This window comes from Manis pentadactyla, chromosome 18 (genome assembly GCF_030020395.1).
Source record: "Manis pentadactyla isolate mManPen7 chromosome 18, mManPen7.hap1, whole genome shotgun sequence".
Classification (NCBI taxonomy): Eukaryota; Metazoa; Chordata; class Mammalia; order Pholidota; family Manidae; genus Manis; species Manis pentadactyla.
Genome location: NC_080036.1, coordinates 2,457,649 through 2,464,472, shown reverse-complemented (window position 1 = coordinate 2,464,472; position 6,824 = coordinate 2,457,649).

Below are 6,824 nucleotides of genomic sequence, written 5' to 3'. Positions count from 1 at the left end.
CCCCCGGATCGGGCAAAGCCGAGACAGGTGGAGAGAGGAGCCGTGGCCGTCGGAACCCCGCGAAGGCGGGGGGACGGGGGAGGCGGCCCGGGGGCTCGAGAGCGTGCCTCAGACCTGGAGCGCGCAACACGGGGTCTCACCGCCAGAGGCCTCCGCGCACGAGGGCGGTCCCGCGGCACCCAGGAAAGCAAAGCGGCCGGGCCTCCGTCGAACCCACGGGCCACCCCAACCGTGCTGGCGGCCACCACGGCCAGCGCCGGGACGCCCGCACGCCACCGACCCACGTCCCCGTGGCCACACAGCGCCCGACCGCCGCACGGAGCCACTCCCTTCCAACGCCGGGTGCCGAGAGCGCCTCACGCGGAGACGCCACGCCCCGCCGTAGCCACGGCACGGCCGCGGACGGGGCGGGCAGCGACGCCCCCCCCCTCCGGGACCATGGACGCTTTCGGCTCCCGGGACAGTTAGGCGGCAACACGCCAGGAGCAGGTCGCATCTGCGGAGGCGGCTCGGCACTGCCGGTGGCGATGGGGAGGCGGGTCGTGGGGGTGCGCGTTCACACCAAGGGCGGAGCGGGCACAAGTCCAGACGGGGGCCTCGGGGCACGGCCGGGCGACCGGGTAAAGCGGGCGCGGGATCCCACCGCCCCACGCACGAGGGCGGTCCCGCACCGCCCAGGATGCCAGCAGCCCCCTCCGAGGCTCCCGCCGGACAGATCCCAACCACCACGAGGGCAAGGGCCCTGGGTTCTCATGTGAAGCGCCCACTGCAGCAGCGACAAGCACCGAGTGACAGGGTGTCAGCACCTCTCTGCAGGTACAATCGGACCGCCTCTCGAGAGAGGAATCACAGGGCCACCCCACGGACAGCGGGGTCCCCCCATGACGAGCGCGTGGCCTGTCCCCACCGGGCCCAATCCCCCCAGCATCACACCACTGTCACCAGGGCTCCAGGGCTCCCGGGGCCATCTGGTCGACCCTTGGGGGGGGTTGGGAGGTTGAAGTGGGCTTGCGGGAAAGGGAGGGGGAGGGGGAGGGGGAGGGGGAGGGGGAGGGGTCAGACAGTCGGCGGGGCGCGGGTCGGTGGGTGACAGCAGGGAGGCCCGGGGACACGCGGCAGCGGCAGCGGAGTCGGGGTCGGGATCGGGATCGGGATCGCGATCACCCTTCCCTTTCCCAGCCGCCGGTCGGTCCCCACATCCGGGAGATAAGTCGGCGGGAGGGGAGGCCTTCAAAGAGACGAGACTTGTGTAAAAGAAAGGAAACAATGCCGGGCCGGCCGGGCCGGGCCGGTCCTTCCACACATACGGAATGGAGGGGCAAGGGGCCGTATCCCTCTCCCCCAAACGTGAGCGCCTACAACGAACGGATCCCACACGAGGGACCGCGGGCAGGCCCCTGGAGCCCCACGAGGACCACCCCGTACGCCACGGGGCCCAGCCCCACCTCCGGAGCCGGACGCCGAGCCGAGCGAGCGGAGCGGGGCGGGGCGGGGCGGGGCGGAGGCCCGGGCAGACGTGTGACACGCACGGAGGAGGGCCTGGCCACGGAGAAGGAACAGAAAGGGCGGCGCGGCACAGCGCGCGACCACCTCTCTCTCTCTCTCTCCTCCCTCCTGCGTCTACGTCTCCCTCTCCGCCGCAGCCGTCTCGGTCGGCCGGCGGGTGGGTAGGTGAGTGGGTCCCCGCGGGCGGAGGGACACCGGCGCTGGCTGCTAGTCGACCCGTTCGGGCGGCCTCCCAGGGCCCAGGCCACCAAGGGAGCGACCGAGCGTGCGTGGCGACAGTCACCACCCGAGAAAGCGAATCCGCGGCCCCAGTCTCCGGCGAGCGCAGAGCGCGCCGGCGTCCCGGCACGACCGGGCCTGCAGCGCCCGCTACCCGCGTCCTCCTGGAAGTCCGCCTCGGGGAACCGTGGCCACGTCCTGTCCCTTGCCCGGTGTCACCGCAGCTCGAGAGGGAACAGGCCGCATAAAAGCGGCCGGCAGGTGGCGCCCGACAACCGGCGCCGGTCGGTCCGTCAGCGGGACGGATCCGGATCGCAGGGCCGGCGAGAGCTCGCCACCGGCCGCCGTGAAGGTCCCCCATCCATCCGATCCCGGGCCGCCCCGGGGCTCCCACCCACCCACCCACCCGCACGTGAGGGTAAACACAAAGGGAGGAAGGAGGACACCCACCAACGGAAACTCATCCCATCCCACGCTCTCGCCTAGGAAGAAGGAATACCGTCAGAAATGGCCACCCACCCTGAAGTACAGGTTTCGGATACTATTTCGTCCTCTTAGAAAAGTAAATAAATAGAAAGGCAGTTCCCCGGTGGCGGTCGCCAATAGGTTCCTCACCACGGTATAAAGGTCATAACCAAGTGCGGGCAAAGGGGTCGGTTTGTGTGCATACCGAGGATCAGAGCCTAATTTGGCTACCTACCCAGAAAACGAATTAAGATACGACATGAAGAAAACTTCCACCGTCAACGTCCTCCTCTGCGAGAGTCATTCCAGAAGCGGATCGTCAGAAAACCTCAACAAAGATCCTGGCGGCGCCGTGGCAGCTGTCGCTGCCTTCATCCCGCCGCTTCCTGGCCTCGCCGTTGGAAGGAAGGAAGAAGGAGGTATCTAAGCGGGCCCGTGCGTACAGTCCAACAACGGACTTGACTGCATCGCTATTGTCGGAACTCAACCCACAATCAGGAGGAGTGCAAGCCGCAGCGCTCCAAAGTCGTGAGACTGTAGACTATCTACCGTGAAAAGAACATAATGGGATGTGGACCGTTCCCAGGGATGCGCCGTGTGTTTTCTTTCATTCGTCTGATTTCTCTCAAACCGTTCACGTGCAGTTAGACAATATCCATCCTGTGATGGATAAGTTTTCACCAATGCCTAGGGGGTAGGTACCTCGCTGGTTTTCTGGGTTTCACCGGACAGGGCCGGTAACCGTAGGTCTGCTTTCGCCCTGTGTCCGTATTCCCATTCTGTGAAGGTGCGAACTCGCCGTCTGATCAGCCGCAGTCTGCTAAAACCTACATACACAGGCTTTTAGGTTACTCTACAAGAAGTTATGTCAGAGAGAGAATCCATCTTCCCGTGTTCTCTCCCGTCTGCTATACCTCTATAGCTTTTCTTCTTCCTTTCCTTCCTAATGACAGCCCTTTCGTAGAATCCGTGCCTCATATCGAAAATCACCGAGTAGCGTCCTCCTTTCCGAGCGGTAAAGATACCTCAAGACAAAGGCCGGGCACAGAAGCCACAGGGCACACATCTGCAAAGAAGCCAAAAAGCTAATAACCCCTTTCAAAGAATACGGCTCCTCTCTCACTCACCGACTTCACAGTTGCCCGTATGGCCCCGGAAGACGGCGGCGGCGGGTTAGCCAGAGACGGGTAAGATTCCTCACGGGAGGAACAACCTATAAGGCAGGCACAGGTCGCAGGGGGGCGCCATCAGGCGAGAAACTGGGGATCCACGGAGGTGAGGCTTAGAGCCTCCCCCCCACCCCACCCCCCGACCCCCCGCCGTTTGGAGAGGAATCTTCTGCGTCCGTGGATGTTCTGTGCCCCTTGTCTAGCTCGGATTAATACTCAGTCTACAGGCACAGACCTGATCGTCTACATTCGCCCTCCCTCTGACAGCACTAAACTATGTCTCCTGCCTTCGTCCTGCATCTACCGACCACTTCAGCATTTTATTAAAAACTGAAAATAAAAAGTAAGGAAGGGAGAGACATGTGGGATTCACATATAAATCGAGTATAAAAATCAATCGAAACCATCATAGCCGACTGGACGGTTGAGAGTTCACCAGGCGTGATCAAAACCGAACGCGTCCGTGATAACGACTGCCCTTAGCCACCGTTCACCAGGTAAGAACTTAGTCACTGGGTAAGAACTAGGTCACCGTGGAACACCTTGTTCGTCATGCTGCAGAAGATGGGAGACCCTCGAGGATGAGGCTGGGGCTTGATGGGTGACTGCGCATCGAGTCCCCTCCACAGAATGTTACCGCTGTTAACAACCATCCGATCGACACATAGGAGAGGTGCCCTCTCAAAAAAATAAGAAGAATAAAAAATAAAAAATAAACACTGATCAGTGAGCAAAACACTCTCTGTAAGGCCATTCTTTAAATATTGAGGCTCCTGAAGACATGCTGACGGTTCCCTGCCAGACGTAATCGTACAACTAGAGCCAGTGCAAGAGGAAAGGTGAAATAGGAACTTCTCAGGACCAGAATGGTCGGAGCTGAACCCGGAAACAGCTATCGTCTGAATATATGCTAAGATGATCTCCCGAGAGAGAGCAGCATTCACGTAGCAGACGGCATTAGCAACGCAGCACGTGTGCAACACTTGGTAGGACGACAGATGACCGAGACTTGGTTTACTTGAAGAGCGTGGCATGACCATACGTACCCCTGATAAGCTCAGCTTCCGGTGGTGGTTGGAGATGGCGTTCCCAACAAATCTAGGGCAGAAGCAGCCGTCTAGGAATCCCAGATCCCGCCTTGGGGCGGGGAGAAGACTTGACTGTTCCTTGGGATGGTGTAAGAACGAGTTCTTGGAAGCTCGGAAAGAGCGCCCCGTGTAAGCCGGTGAGCCAGAGAGGCTGTGAGCTCAAATCCCAAAGGAAACCACCTTCTTAACCAGGGCAGTATCGCGAGTAACAGTTTTTGGCGAAAGGCTTGGGTTAAGGAGGTTGGATGGATGGTAGGGGGGGGGAGAACTCGGAGGGAGATGGTGGAGAAAAGAGCCGTTTCCAGAATCTGTGTCACAACGGGAAACTGAGGGGGGTCGGGGCTGCCAGGGTGGGAATTGGGGGTAGCGAGGGGTGTGTCATCGAGTGGGTTTGCAGGTGCGCTAAATTAAAAAGACATTTTTCGACAGGCTGTCACCGTACACGTGCAAACAGTCCATTTCCCCTCTTCGTTCCTTTTGCTCCTGTCAGCTTCTAAACCCTCAACTCTCCTGAATATCGAGAGCTCACCTTCCACCTTACATCACAGACAGTGCTTCAGCCATCAGTTTGCAAGCTCTCTCCTCTGGGACCTCTCAGATTTCTGCAGGTGAGCTGAGGGACACAGAGACCCTGTCCTCGGGGACATCATTACACGGTTTTGTCCCCCTACCTCCAGAACCGGTGTAATGACTGAATCCTTCTCTCACCCACACTCGAAAGAGGTCTAACTCCTGGGAGGACTCACACGTTCAGCTCGCCTTTCCGGCGCAGGCCAAGTTGGAACTGAGTTCACCTGCAGCTGGTGTGACAGCCAACGTGCCGTGTAGGTAAGTTATCACTTTTATGCTCTTCTTTTTTGGTCCACTTGGGCTCTCACTGACCTGGCAGGCCACGTGGCCCTCTCCCTGCAACGCTGCTTAATGAGGAGAGAGAGCTAAGGCAGGAAGGAGCAAAAGAAGCTAAACTGTGCACCAGCTCCGTGACACGGTACCTCAAGAGGGCATTTTAGTAAGTCTGTATTATAGCACAGTAAATTATCTCTCTGAACGAACTTGAGGGAAACAAGTGCATTCCCTCCACTCCATAGGTCCTCAGCATCGAGTCCCCTCCACAGAATTTTATTGCTGTTAACAACCATTTGATCAATACATAGGAGAGGTGCCCTCTCAAAAAAAAAAAACTAGGCTAAAATCTCTTGGACGTAAACATGAGCGACTTCTCCATGACCATTATCTCCCCGGGGCAAGGGAAACAGAAGCAAAAAAAAATGAACAAGTGGGACTATACCAAGCTGAAAAGCTTCTGTACAGCAAAGGACACCACCCATAGAACAAAAAGGCATCCTACAGTATGAGAGAATATAGTCGTAGGTGACAGATCCGATAAAGGGTTGACCTCCAAAATAGACTAAGAGCTCACGCACCTCAACAGGCAGAAAGCAAATAATTCAATGAAAAAACGGGCACAGGATCGAAACGGACATTTCTCCAGAGAAGAAAATCAGATGGCCAACAGACACAGGAAAAGATGCTCGCTCCACATCGCTCATCACCGTCAGAGAAATGCCATTTAAAACCACAATGAGCTATCACCTCACACCAGTCAGGATCGCCACCATCCAAAAGACAAACAACAACGAATGTTGGCTGGCGAGGTTGTGGAGAAAGGGGAACCCTCCTACACTGCCGGTGGGGATGTATATCAGTTCCACCATTGGGGGAAGCAGTATGGGGGTTCCTCCAAAAGCTCAAAATAGAAATACCATTTGACCCGGGAATTCCACTCCTAGGAATTTACCCTAAGAACGCAGCGGCCCAGTTTGAAAAAAGACAGATGCACCCCTATGTTCATCGCAGCACTACCTACAATAGCCAAGAAATGGAGGCAACCTAAGTCGTCCATCCGTAGATGAGTGGATAAAGAAGATGTGGTATGTAAACACAGTGGACTATTATTCGGCCATGAGAAGAAATGGTGCTAGAGAGTATTATGCTCAGTGAAATAAGCCAGGCAGAAAAGGACAAGTATCAAACGATCTCACTCATCTGTGGAGTATAAGAACAAAGAATACAAACTGAAGGAACAAAACAGCAGTCGACTCACAGAACCCAAGAATGGAGTAACTCGTTACCAAAGGGAAAGGGACTGGGGAGGGTGGGTGGGAAGGGAGGGATAAGGGGGGGAGGAAGGGGAGGCATTACTATTAGCAGACATAATGTGGGTGGGGGGGCACGGGGAGGGTCATACAACACAGAGAAGACAAGTAGTGATTCTGTAGCATCTTACTACGCTGATGGACAGTGACCGTCGGGGTGGGGGGGAGGGGGCGGACTTGGTGATGGGGGAAGCCTAGGAAACATAATGCTCCTCATGTAG